At 46.2% G+C, this 14,223-nt stretch overlaps 1 protein-coding gene across 2 annotated transcripts in view; it reads right to left on the bottom strand.

Moving 5' to 3' along the window:
• Nucleotides 1–14,223, bottom strand: part of NMNAT2 (nicotinamide nucleotide adenylyltransferase 2) — a 225,398-nt gene that overhangs the window by 57,697 nt on the left and 153,478 nt on the right. The gene's annotated exons all lie outside the window — the stretch shown is intronic.

The following is a 14,223-nucleotide window of genomic DNA, read 5'->3' on the forward strand; positions in this document are numbered from 1 at the left end:
CTGGTTGTGGAGAAAACCCTGCAGACATTTGCTCACCAGAAGTGGCAGAAGTATGTTTTGTACGAGGAGTAAAGGAGACACACAAGGAAGGAAGGAATGGTCTCATAGCAGAGAAGAATCAGATATTCCCCTATATAGGAATGTGGAAAACTGAGACTTTTCCTTATAGCCAAAGTGAGGCCAGGACAAGGAAAATTCAAAATCTCTGAAAATACGCAGCTTGCCAACATGGGAGTAGGAAGTCTAAGAGGTCTTCCTTTTGACCTGCAGTGCTTGTCGGTGCCCCGTTAGATGCTTCTCTTGGTGCTCATCACCTCTCTTGGGCAGATTTTCACTCACTGTAGAGCATTAGCTGCGTTGCCGGTGTGTTCGGATGATGGATGGGAGAGGGAGCTGCGTGCAGGAAATGTCAGGTTGGCCCACTGCTCTCCAGGTTATTGATTAAGCCCTGCCGGCGGGGAGGACAGAGGCTTCTGGTGCAATGGATGAGACTATTCTAAAAGGTTCAGAGCTCACAGAGATTTTTGCTGCTTCTCCCTGAGCTGACTTGGAGGCATGACTCCAGGGGACACCAGCATGAAGCAATCTTAAAATGGCTGTTAGGACTCTGATGTGAAATAAGACACCATTGCTGTATGTCCCTCAAGGCAATTTAAAAAAATGATACTAATTCATGTCAGGGAGGATGAAGGGAGGTATGCATTCTAACACACTGTTAGTGGGAGGATAATTTAATAAAGCCTTTTAGGAAGCAATACGGCAGTCAGCATCTATCAAAAGGACAAATGGACATAACCTTTGACCTGACAATTCCACCTCAAAGAACTCATACTATGGAAAAAACTTGCACATGTGCACAGAGATTTGTTCAAAAAGATGTTCCACTTTAGCATTATTTGCAACAGTAAAAAATCAGAAATCTGTATGGAAGATGTCAGACAAATTACGGTGGTGGAGGTACAGTAAAAGGAATACTATGCAGCCATTTAAAAGAATGAAGTTGGCCTATCCAGTCCGACATGGAAGCTCTCTAAGACACATTGTTGGGGGTGGGGAAACTAAGGCACAGAACGATCCCTAGAGTATGGTGACATTTGAATTAGACTCTAGGAGTGTAAACTAAATTCAGCTAATGATGAGGAGAGAAGGGAAGAAGATGAAACAGAGAGGGTATGGTGCAGGGCAGCTTCTCCGCAGAAGTAACAATGGGGCAGAGAAGTGAATGCCAAGGCATCCGCCACACAAAGATCTGGAAGGAGTGTGTGGCAGAGCAGAGAGAGCAGCTGGTACAAAGCCCTGGAAATGGAACAGCCAGGCTGATGCTGAAGTCAGAAGGTTTGAGGGAGACCCACGGGGAAGGGCCTTGTAAGTAGGGAAGACATTTGGGCTTTTATGCTAAGTACTTGGAGGCCTGTGGGCAGGAGGCCTGTGGGCAGGAGAACAATCTGAGTCACATTTTTGAAAGTTTACGGATCGGCTGTTGGGTGGAAAATGAATAGTGAGGGGGCAAGAGTGGAGTCAGTGAGGCCAATTAAGCGACAGCCACAGGAGTCCAGGTGAGAAGGAGACACGGCCCTGCCAACCACCAGGGTTCCTGTCATGTACTTCTGGAAGAGATATGTTCGTCTGCATCTTACAAGGCTGTTGGTAACTACAATATTATTTTTAAAAGTAAAAAGACCTATGTTAAGTGGAGAGAAATATTATGGGAGAATTATAGTAATAATTATAGGAAAATAATATAGGAGAATTAAATTTTGTTAATCAATTACGCAGATTATTTTGTTAGGACCCTATCTTGATCTGGTCAAATCCTTTCCCCAGAACACAGCAATTTATTCAACAACCTGATATTATATTGTTAGTTTATGAAATGGGTAGCAGGACTGTTCCCCTAACCCAAGAGTCAAAAGGGACCCCAGGGGACTTCCTTGGTGATCTAGTGGCTAGGACTCCATTCTCCCAACACAGGGGCCCGGGTTTGATCCCTGGTCAGGAAACTAGATCCCACAGGCTGCAGCTAAGACTGGTGAAGCCACATAAATAAATATTAAAGCCCAAACAAAAACAAAAGGAGACCCCAGGACTTAGGAAAACCTGTACAAAATTCCTAAGTCCCACAGTCTCATGCTCTTAACTGCATGCACTCTGTATGAGCTTAAGCATACTTCTCTGGCTTCTGTTCCTTTTTTTTAGCTAAAGTTACAGTGCCCTCTAGAAGGCCAGACTTTTTTTTTTTTTTAATCCTAGTTTTAAGCATAGCCAATACTTTCTCTTGGATGAACCTTCTCAGCACTTTTCTGAAAATATAAAGCAGACATTCAAAGAATCATAGAAATTCACCCCGGGTGGCCCATAGCTCTGTTCTTGGAATGTAAAAGATGAGTTTCGTGATCTTCCACAGAGAAGGCAGCTCTAATTAGAGAGGAAAGAGCCCACCAAAATCAGGTAAATCTGCAATCAACCTAGGTGGGGTTCAGATGGACTCTCCCAAACATTCTTAAGATGCCATATTTCTGATTATTCAAAACCCTTGACCTGGCAATCTGAATCTCAGTATGTCTAAGTCAGCTTCCCATACCGCCCTGCTCCCAGGACCTCTTTCCAACACCGTGTGAACAGCCAGTGCAGAATATGACACCGCCCTAATGCTTTAGAACCAGGACTCAGTGTCATACAGCAAACCCCGACTTCCAGAATGCCTCTGATACCAAGTCACAGCTATTCCTCTCCCCCCTCATTAGCCCAACCTTGAATCAAACTCCCTCCAATTTGCTCCCGTCCCTCGCCTGTCCCCAGTGGTTTCCCAAGAAGGTCAGAAAGACCCTGATTCTTATGGAGGTTTCTAGATTAGTTGTTTATAACTGGGGTTGATTTTGCTCCCAGGAGACATTTGTTGATCATCACACTTGGAAGGTGTGACATGGCTAAAGTGGTGGTTTTCCCAGTAGTTAGGTACATACGTGAGAGTGGCACCATAAAGAGGGCTGAGCGCTGAAGAACTGATACTTTCCAACTGTGGTGCTGGAGAAGGCTCTTGAGAGTCCCTTGGACAGCAAGGAGATCAAACCTGTCAATCCTAAAGGAAATCCACCTTGAATATTCATTAGAAGGACTGATGCTGAAGCTGAAGCTGAAGCTCCAACACTTTGGCCACCTGATATGAAGAGTCAGTTTCTTGAAAAATACCCTGATGCTGGGAAAGACTGAAGGCAGGAGGAGAAGAGGGTGACAAAGGATGAGATGGTTGGATGGCATCACTGACTCAATAGACATGAGTTTGAGCAAACTCTGGGAGACAGTGAAGGACAGGGAAGCCTGGCGTGCTGCAGTCCATGGGGTCACAAAAGTTGAACATGCCTGAGCGACTGAACAACAACACTGGGAAAGAGGGGATTGCTGGCTTTTAGTTGGTAGAGGCTAAGGGAGCTGCTAAACATCTTGCAATGCACAGGATCACCTCCTACAACAAAGAATGACCTGGTCCAATATATCATTAGTACCAAGGTTGAGAAAGCTGTTCTAGATAAACAAAACAAGGCCTCTGTTTTGGTAAAGTAGAAACTAACAATGGTAACCCAGGTGGAAAAATTACAACCCCAAGAGGCTAAAAAAAAGGCGATGGGATTTCAGTCTGCCTTTCTGCTGGTTTTAGCACAAGGGACCGTTATTGGAAAAAACAACCAAGTCAAATACCATTATGACAAAATCCTGCGTGACAAAGGGATTTCCAAGCCATTCAGGAGGGTTTTGTGTGATTAGGCCTACGATTCCTGCTCACCCCAAGAGGCTGCACGTAGAGATTCGTCCCTGCTAGAGTGAAGGACAGGGATCTGGGACACGCTTTGTTCTGTTCACCTGCCTTCCTTCTTCCTCTCTATTAGCTCCATCCCCTTTGCTCTCATAAACTGAATTCCTCTAGGGAGTCCTGCATCTCAGCTTCAAATATCCCCCTGAGCTGACAGACGAATGGCTTCTGTGCACAGTAGTTAAAGAGCACAGGATTTTGGAAGAAGCAAAGATTTAGGGACTCCTAGCTAGAGATCAAGGGAGAGAGACCCTTTCTCCTTGCAAGTCCTAATTAATTAATTGGCTCTTTATGAAAAGTTGTGAGGGAATAGTTCAGACAAGCAGCATCGAAAGGAATTTTCAGCAACCTATTTTCTAGACTGAAAATAATATTATATAATCATCAGGCTAACCGAACTGCACTATTTCCTAGCACACTCCTGGTAACGAATTTTTCTTTTGAAAGTTCAAATGACATGAACCTCTTTGCACCCTCTTGGCAGGAGTGGACAAAGAGGCCTGTCCCTAGGGAGGCTCCCCAGAAGGACCTGCTTACTGACTCTGTCTCGGGTTGGAGGACAGAAGGGCTGCTTTATAATCTGATGACTAACAGCCGTGAAATGTAGTTATGACTTTTTTTTGTCACGTGGACCCCAAGAAGTGGGCTGCTGCCCAGATCAGAGTAAGCAGTTGTATGATACATCTTAGACTTCAGGCCCTACGTCCACGCACCACCTTCATCACCACCATCATCGCCATCACCGTTATCATCTTGGTGTTCTGCCCAGTTCAACCAAACACATTTAGAAACCCTCGAGCATTTTATAAAACAGAAAAAGACAGAATTATTTTTTCTAGGCATGTTAGCCACAGGCTTGTGTTGTTTTGGTGTAGTTTTTAAAAATTTTAATTTCAGACTTAGAAACAAGTTGTAGGAATAGTACAACGAACTCCATATACCATTCGCCCAGATTCCTTACTTGTTAATATCTTACCACATTTGCTTTATTACTTTTTCTTTCTGTATATTCATAGTATTGTTGTTCAGTTGCTAAGTTGTGTCTGACTCTTTGCAACCCTATAGACTACAGCACGCCAGGCTTCCCTGTCCTTCACTATCTCCCAGAGTTTGCTCAAACTCATGTCCATTGAACTGGTGACGCCATCCAACCATCTCATCCCCTGTCATCCCCTTCTCCTCCTGCCTTCATTCTTTCCCAGCATCAGTGTCTTTTCTAATGAGTTGGCTCTTTGCATCAAGTGGCCAAAGTAGTGCAGCTTCAGCTTCAGTTCTTCCAATGAATATTCAGGGTTCATTTCCTTTAGAATTGACTGGTTTGATCTTGCAATCGAAGGGACTCTTAAGAGACTTCTCCAGGACCAGTTCAAAAGCATCCATTCTTTGGCACTCAGCCTCCTTATGGTCCAACTCTCACATTCATACATGACTACTGGAAAAATCATATTTTAACTGTACGGGCCTTTGTCAGCAAAGTGATGTCTCTGCTTTTTAATGTGCTGTTGAGGTTTGTCATAGCTTTTCTTCCAAGGAGCAAGCATAGTATTATTACTTTTTAAACTTTTTGATAGTAAGTTGCCTTTTTGCTCTCCTAAATACATTGATGTCTCAGTTCAGTTCAGTTCAGTTCAGTCGTTCAGTCGTGTCTGACTCTGCGACCCCATGAATTGCAGCACACCAGGCCTCCCTGTACATCACCAACTCCTGGAGTTCACTCAGACTCATGTCCATCGAGTCAGTGATGCCATCCAGCCATCTCATCCTCTGTCGTCCCCTTCTCCTCCTGCCCCCAATCCCTCCCAGCATCAGAGTCTTTTCCAATGAGTCAACTCTTCGCATGAGGTGGCCAAAGTACTGGAGTTTCAGCTTTAGCATCATTCCTTCCAAAGAACACCAACTATTTCCCAACAAAAAGGACATTTTAGTGACAATTAAACTCCTATTTTTCCTGTTGAAGGAAGGCTGAATGTGGTTTCAAAGACTGAACCTGCAAAACAGTCTTTTCCAAGGATCTCCTGGAATATCTGGGTCCTAACCCTGGCTTTACTGCTCTCCAGGAATATGACTACTTTCTGAAGTCTCAGTTTCTTTATCTATAAAATGGAGACAGTGCCAGCATCTCTTTCACAGGTTGGTATGAGGATCAAATGGACTAAGTCACAGAATAGGCCTATAGTGGACAGGCTGAGCATGCAAATATTATTGAGAAATAATCTATTTTAAAGTGACACAAAGCTCAATAACAATAGTGCTTTTGCTTGTAATTATTCAGAATGGTTACTTGCCAGCTATTCTCCAACCAGGGTCCTTTCCTATGAAACCCAATCCCACAGTTTTCATTGATGACACTGGCAACAAATGTATAACTGTCCTAATTTCTCCCTCTCCACTGCCAGCGACCCTCCCCCAACACACACACACACACCCCCATCAGTGCTCTGTTCAATTTAACTATGACAAATTTAGAAATTTATGAGCATACTATGGAATAGAAAAGAACAAAACTCATTTCTTGTAAAGTTATAAAAATACTGTGCTTTAAAGTGGGACAGCCACAGAGATTCAAGCATGTCTTTGATCACATCTTTTAAGGAGCAACAGACAGCAATGTGAGTAATTACCAACAAAGAGACTGAGATACCCGGCTTCTGGATATTTGGGTAACTAGTGGTACTTACTGTCTTTCTCTAGGCATGGATAACTTGGTATTTGGTTAGTAAGGAAAAAAGAAAACTAATGTTTAAAATATGGGGCTTCCCATATGGTGCAGTGGCAAACAACCTGCCTGCCAAGGCAAAAGATGCAGGAGAGGAGGTTCAATCTTTGGGTCAAGAAGATCCCCTGGAGAAGGAAATGGTAACCCACTCCAGTATTCTTGCCTGGGAAATTCCATGGACAGAGGATCCGGGCAGGCTACGGTCGTCCATGGGGTCTTAAAGAGTCAGACATGACTGAGTGCCCACACACATATACATGAGCGCACGTGCACACACACACACACACACACACACACAATGTTCAAAACATTCTGTGTTCCTGCCATTTTCACAAGATACTTAGATATTTCTACTTTCAAGCATCTCCTTTTGAGAAACATACCTCTTAAAATCCAACAACAATCGCGTATGAGTTAATCACTAATTATTACGAACGGCAGCCCCAAAGGGGAAGGCTGGAAGAAACACCTTGAATCAGAAAGCTGTGGTTTGGCGCCAGCCACGGCTGGGTTTTCTCTCCAGGGCCCTGCTGGGTGAGCAGCTATGGGGAACGGGTGGTTTGTGCTGAGCTACAGCTCTGGGCCTTCTGTTTATGAGGCAGACTCTGCAGGCAGCGATCTGGGCTGAAAGTCAGAAGCTGCCTGCAGGGTGTCCCATGTGGGACCTTTTAACAGTCTCCAGGGTCACCCATTCAGCCTTCAGTATGCCTTCAAACTTTTCACAACTTGCCTGCAGGATGAGGCCCAGACTCCCAAGTAGAGCCTATCTGGCCCTTAAATATGAACCCTCCTCCTCTGCTTCTGCTGCAGCCTCAGGCATGCCCTCGTCCCCAGCGATGTGGATCCGTGAACACAGCCCCTTCACCCCTGTGTTCCTTCTGCCTCAGATGTCCTTCCCCTGCTGGTAACACCTGCCCACCCTTCAAAGTCCAATTCACCTCGCCACCTCCTTGGGCCTTTAGTAGCAAAATTCATTCTTTCCACAGCTCTGTGTATATCACCAATAACAAGTCTGATCCCATTTTCTTTGGTGAAACTGTAGTTTAGGGCTATGGTTTACTCTTTTTTTACATCTCTATGTACCTGGCCCCTCCTTACCAACTGAAACACTTGATACTACTCTTAGATACTCGTCATATACACAGCTCTGAGCGGAATTGCAGCACAGATATAGATAAAAGTGCAAGCACCTAAAAACTAGAATTTCCAGTCTGAAAGTGAAAATTACCAAAATTCTATACTTTGTACATGATAGTTTTGAGAACTTAAAATCCTAATATCACATCATACAGATTTTAAGAGATTAAAAACTATAATAATTCAGTCAAAAGTTTAAATTAACACTCTATCTTAATATTCTATCCAAGTTTTTTCTCTTGTTATCTAGAACATTCGCCTACCTCAACAAAAAGATGCTGCTTATCATTTAAAAAAAATAGAAGAGCATATTTAATGGACTATCCCTCATACTGTGATGACCATCTGCCCCTGGCTGAAATCACTCGGGGCAGACAGAAAGACAGAAACAAAATGCTTTTGCACATGCTTTTCAAAGGGTCCATTTATATTTCAACTGTTTTAACAGAATAAAGGATAAGCACCAAGTTCCCCACTGACACAGCATCTCCGTGCGAACACGTCCGTGCATCATGCGTTTGGTAGCACGTATGTGACTAGTCCCGCGGTCCTTTAGTGGGCGCTGTACCACTGAGGACAGCTACTGTGGGAGTGTGTGTGCATTTAACTCAAGGCAAATTAAAGACATCACATCCTGACGGCTTTTAATATACGAGAGGAGCCTATGAACTGAGCGAACCACCAAATTCAGAGTAACCAGAGCCTTTAATCTTTGATACATGGAGGTTTCTAATTCAGTGATTAGTGAAAGAAGGCCCGCTCTGGGGGAGGATTCAGCCTATTTTTCTCTTCCTGGGCTCAGTTTCCGCCCATCCTGACACCATCTGCAGGTGGGGGCTGGAGGCAGCTTTCCTTGGGAATGTTGGTGACATCACAGGCCCAGGGTCCCCTCTGACACCGTGTGCTCGGGTTCCCAGGGATGTCCCCCTTGGAATCTGGAACTCATTATGACACAGGTCATGGAGAGCCATGTGAACAACGAGGAGGGAGTGGGCGCTGGCTGAGCGTCTGTCTCCCTAACTCCTCCCTGAGACCAGCAGCCCCACTGTGGAATGGGAGCAGAGGGGAGCGGGGAGCGGGGCTGGCCCCTTCTCTCCTGCAGGCTCTCCAGCTTGAAAAGGGAGTGGATTCACACCAAGTGCATTCCTCCTGACCCATTTTTCTCTTTTGTGTCTGTGAAGATCATGTGCTGAGCCAAAAAACAGCCCCGGATTTCCTCCCAGGCTGCTGTTAATATCAGCCGCAGACCCAGGGCAGGCCAGCTCCGCTGGGCATCCTGGGCCTTGGAGCTGGTCGGCCACGGGTCTCCGATGGAGTGTCCAGGACTGCTGATGCTGCACTTGTGCTCTGGAGGGCAGGACTGGATCTCATCGGGCTCGCCGCCTTGCCCACCCACCCCCAGCCTTCAGCAGATCATCTTCAGTATTGACACCCAACACTAAGGGGGTGGGGGAGGGAGGGAATAAATTCAAGAGACGAAAGAGACAGAGGTTCAGTCCCTGGGTCGGGAAGACCCCCTGGAGGAAGGCAAGGAGAATACCACGGACACGGGAGCCTGGCGAGCTACACAGTCCATGGGGTCACAAAGAGTCAGACATGACTGAGCAACTTAGCACGCACGGCCCTATGGGGATACAGTATACTGTGTGTGTGTGTGTGTGTGTGTGTGTGTGTGTGCACTCAGTCATGTCCGACTCTGTGACCCCGTGGACTGCAGCCCACCAGGCTTCTCCATCATGGAATTCTCCAGGCAAGTATACTGGAGTGGGTTGCCATTTCCTCCTCCAGAGGCTCTTCCCGACCCGGGGATTGAACCTGTGTCTCCTGTGTCTCCTTGCCCACATCGACAGGTGGGTTCTCACCATTGTGCTACCTGGGAAACCAGTATATTGTACACTAGTTGGAAATAGTGCCCACTCTGATCCTCCTTCCTCCCACCTGAGGAAACTGAGGTTTTTCACAGCAGTTCTCACGCTGGGCCCTGGCTCTGCATGTTGGAATTTCATTCACCTTCTTGGGTGGGTGCCATGATCCAGACCTCAGAGCCTCCCTCTGGCCTGGCTAGTGGCCACCCAGGATTCTGGAACTGCTAATCACTAGACAGGTGTGGATTTCATAAATGTTACCCAATCCATCTGTAACACATATATTTTGACAAGAGCCCTCAGGCGTCTCTCTCTAGAAAAGTGACTCTACAATGGGAAATTCAGGAACCTGTGCCAAGGTGAGGCAGCTCTCTCTAGAAATTGGGGCCCTTGGGTCATATCTCAAAAGTAGCAGCCACAGGGCTGTGTGGCCAGGCTGGTCAGCCCTTTAACTACACACAGTCGTCCCAGCTTCACCCTGCATTTCTCAGCCTCATATCCCCAACCCCCGCGTTAGCCTGACCCCTGGTTTTCTAAAAACTCAGATTCCCCAGCCCTTACCACCTGCAATCAACTCACCTTCAGACAGTCTCTGGAATCAGGGAAGCCCTGCTAGGGTTGACTCAGTTTCCCTACCTTTCATTAACCCCAGAAATGCCGTCACTCGTCAAGGGACAGGCCTCTGCCCAAGTCAATGCTAAGAGTTACTCAAAGAGTCTTGACTAGTGTCCCAAAATATTTTGTTTTAATTAGTATCAACTGTGAGCTGGATACTCTGCTAAGCGCAAGAGATACAAACAGAGCACCCAGTGTGGGCGAGAGATACATAATAGACAAGCACAGCAAGTGTTGTAAGAGTCATGACAACAGGCCAGGTTTCCGAGTGTTGAATATGTGCCCAGCGCTGTGCTACAGGCTTTACAATCACTATTTTAATGACAGAGGTGAGCTCCTGGAGCTATGGGAGCTGAGTGCCACTGACAGCAGGGAATTGAGCCTCTAATCCTGGGCACTGGGCCCAGGTTAACCCTGTTGCTGCCTTACCTATCCTGCAGGCCCCAGGATCCCAGCCCTGGATCCCAAGAGCTCCCTTCACTCTGACTTTATTGGGCCTTCTGGTCCCCCATCATGAAGCTCTCCTACCTATCTGCAGACACTAGCCCGGTCTGTGAGAGAAAAGCCCGGGTCAGATGGAGAATCAGGGCGTCTTTGGAGCTGGCTTCTTACTTGGTGGGGGTGGGGGGTGGCGTGCAGAGGTGATGCCCAAAGGAAAGGAGCATTTGCATTGAGTTCTGTGTTTAGAAGACAGGTCAGCTCTGGAAGATTTATTCCCGCTTGATTTTGGAATTCCAAAACCGGAGCGAGGTCATCTTGCTTTCCTTGAGAAAGGAAATCCCCCAAAGAGGGTGGAGGGGGCGGAATTTCTGAGGGCCGGGCATCTCCTGATCAGGGAAGGGAGGGCTGGGGAAAGAAAGGGCAGCAGAACACAGTCCAGCCTCCTCCCCCTGGGAAAAGGCCTAAGTCCGTCTTGCCTTGGGTGAGCCAGAGGCCGCGGGCTCCATCTGCTGAGACCTTGTAGATACACATACCACCGGACGAGCCCCAAACTGCTGATCTCTACTTTTACCTTCACTGGACTTTCTAAAATCAGATCCAGGAACAGAGGGTGTTGGTCATCCAGACACAGAACAGTGTGTTCTGGGGTCCGGGTGCCTGGGGTGAAGGAGGGAAGGGCCAAGAAGTGGAAAGCTGCTAAGGAATTTTTTTTTTTTCATAATTTTTTTTGGCTGCACTGGGTCTTCATTGCTTTGCACGGGCTTTCTCTTGTCATAGTGAGCAAGGGCTACTCTTCATTGCAGTGTGTGGGCTCTGGGGCACACGGGCTCCGACAGCTGCACGTGGGCTCAGTAGTTGCGGTGCACGGGCTTAGTTCCTCCGAGGCATATGGAATCTTCTCAGACCAAGGATCAAACCCACGTCCCCTGCATTGGCAGGCATATTCTTAGCTACTGCGCCACCAGGGGAAGTCCAAGATTTTTAAAATATTTATTTTTACTATTTGGCTGTGCCAGGTTTCTGTTGCAGCACACAGGATCTCTTAGTTGTGGCATGTAGGATTTAATTCCCTGACCAGGGATCGAACCTGGGCCCCCTTACACTGGGAGTCTTAGCCAATGGACCACCAGGGAAGTCCTCTGCTAAGGATTTTTAAAATCACCTTCTTGTTGTTACTGTTTATTTTATCATCACATCTGCTCTACTGGGACAGGGATCATTAAGCACAGTTTACAAATGAGAAGCTAAAGACTTGCTTTAAGTGTCAGAGTCAGGAATCACACCAAGTCTGGACTCAGAAGCCCGTGCACTGGGATGCAGGTGTGTGCACACCTCTACACGATATGACCCAGCCTGAAACTGGTTGGTGGCTCTGGATTTCAGTTGACTCACTTAAAAAATATTTGCTCTGCTTACTTTAATTCCACCAGCATGGAGCATCTACTATTATGTGCCAGTGGGCTAGGCTGAGTGCCAGGAATGCAAGGATCTACAAAATCAAAGTCCTGCCAAGAGTAGTTTATATACCAGTGTGGAAGAAAGACTCACCCACAGATCATCTCAGTGCAGTGTCTACACAATGCCCAGGCGGTACTAAAGTTGAGATGAGATGATACATGCAAGCGTTGAGCAAAGCCAAGGGTTACCCGGATCTCCCCGAGGCTGAGCCAGCTCTCTTAGGAGTGGAAGGAGAAACAAGAACAGGATGGGAAACTCTTGCAGAGAATCTCAAAGCAGTTCTTCCCTCTCAGCAGTGCCTCCATCCACCTAGGATGGTGACAGGGCCATCCTTTTCTTCCCTTTTTCTCCTTCCTCCCTTCCTTTCTTTCTTTCCTTCCTTCTTCCACTGTTCTATGTGTGTCCAGAGAGGTCCTTGGTGGCGGGACCCATCCGACAACAGTAAGCAACTGGGGAACTTTTCATCTGGGGAGTTCAGGATGATATACAACCTAAGAAGACCTCAGAGAGAGTTTTCCACCATCTGCTCTGTCTTTGAGTGTCTGCGATGTGAAGGAGTTCCCATGCTCTCGCATTTTCCTGGATATGTCCCAATGTAATAGGAAAATCATTACTCATCTCTAATAACAGCCTCTCCTCTTCTCTGCCTATCATGGAGAATTCTGGGACAACACTGTATTCTCTGCTGAATTGGGGTAAAGGGAAAGGAGGGAGTTTAGAGAAACCAGACTGGGTAGATTGATTTCCTCTGGAAAGTAACTCTCTGTGTTACTGGTGGAAGAGAAATAAAAAGACCCTGAGAGTGAGATGAGAAGAAAGGAAAAATGCGAGTATTTGGGCTTAGGGAGAATTTTAGGAGTGTGGAGAGAGGTGATGGTTCTTGAGAGAGAGAGTTGTATATGAAATGTACATGGTGAGACAGATTTTTTTAAAAGTGTTGCTCTATTTTGAGCTGAATGCAGTTTTGGTATTCTTTGAGGGATTTTAGCTGAGACTAAGATTTCTTTGTGAATTACTTTTTGTCTATCTGACAGTTGTTTCCCTGAGTACATCACCGTGTCAGGACTGGGTCACGAGGCAGCCTTGCTTTCTGTGACTTACACCAGTGTTCACAGAATTCAATCCAAAGTCATCAGTTCTCAGCTCTTCATTTTATTACAGATAAAAACGCAGAGAAACGCCAGATAGATCCCAGTTCCTTGTTTCACACCTAATTTCCTGACAAGGCAGTGGAGCTGCCCCGGTCCTTCTGCTACTGAAAAAGAATGAGGGGAGACTGGCAAGCAGAGGAGAAAAGGGAGAGCAGAGAGAGAGAAACTATCTCCCTCCATCTCTTTCATTGGTATATCCCACATTTGAGCCACCTTCATGCTGGCAGGCAGTGCACGTCCTGTTTCTCTGCCATTTTTTAAGCTACGTGGCTTTGGGAAAGTCATCTCCTATCTGAGCCTTAGTTTGAAATTGGATTGGATTAATAAGAACAACTAACCTGCTGGGTAGCTGGGAATTTCGAATGAGAGCACGTAAGTGTAATCTGACCTGTAAGCTACAAGTTGTGGTGTGATGAGACAAACATGTCCATCCTTTCATCCCACCAAAGAGAATCCTTTCATTTCAACCTAATTCCACAAACCTCTTTCTCCACGCTAAAAAAATGATGCATTCTTTCCTCCTAGGAAAGAGGTCAAATCATAATAAAAGTTTGAGAGAGAGGGGAAAGTTCAGAGGCTGGGGTAGAAGAGTTTATCTAAGGGAGAGGTTTGAAAATGGTGCTAAAGCAGCTTTAGGGTGAAAACTATCTGAATAGAAAAAGAAATAAAATTTGAGTTAATCTTACTGGGAGCATACATTTGAGTACCTTTAACATCCCAGACTCTTGAGAGTCCCCTGGACTGCAAGGAGATCAAACCAGTCAATCTTAAAAGAAACCAACCCTGAATGTTCATTGGAAGGACTGATGCTGAAGCTGAAACTCCAATACTTTGGCCACCTGATGAGAATAGCCCACTCAATGGAAAAGACCCTGATGCTGAGAAAGGTTGAAGGAAGGAGAAGAAGGTGACGACAGAGGATGAGATGGCTGGATGGCATCACCGACTCAGCTGACAAGAGTTTGAACAAGCTTCGGAAGATAGTGAAGGACAGGGAAGCCATGGTTTGCGATCCATGGGGTCACAGAGTCG

This window comes from Bos indicus x Bos taurus, chromosome 16 (genome assembly GCF_003369695.1).
Source record: "Bos indicus x Bos taurus breed Angus x Brahman F1 hybrid chromosome 16, Bos_hybrid_MaternalHap_v2.0, whole genome shotgun sequence".
Lineage (NCBI taxonomy): Eukaryota > Metazoa > Chordata > Mammalia > Artiodactyla > Bovidae > Bos > Bos indicus x Bos taurus.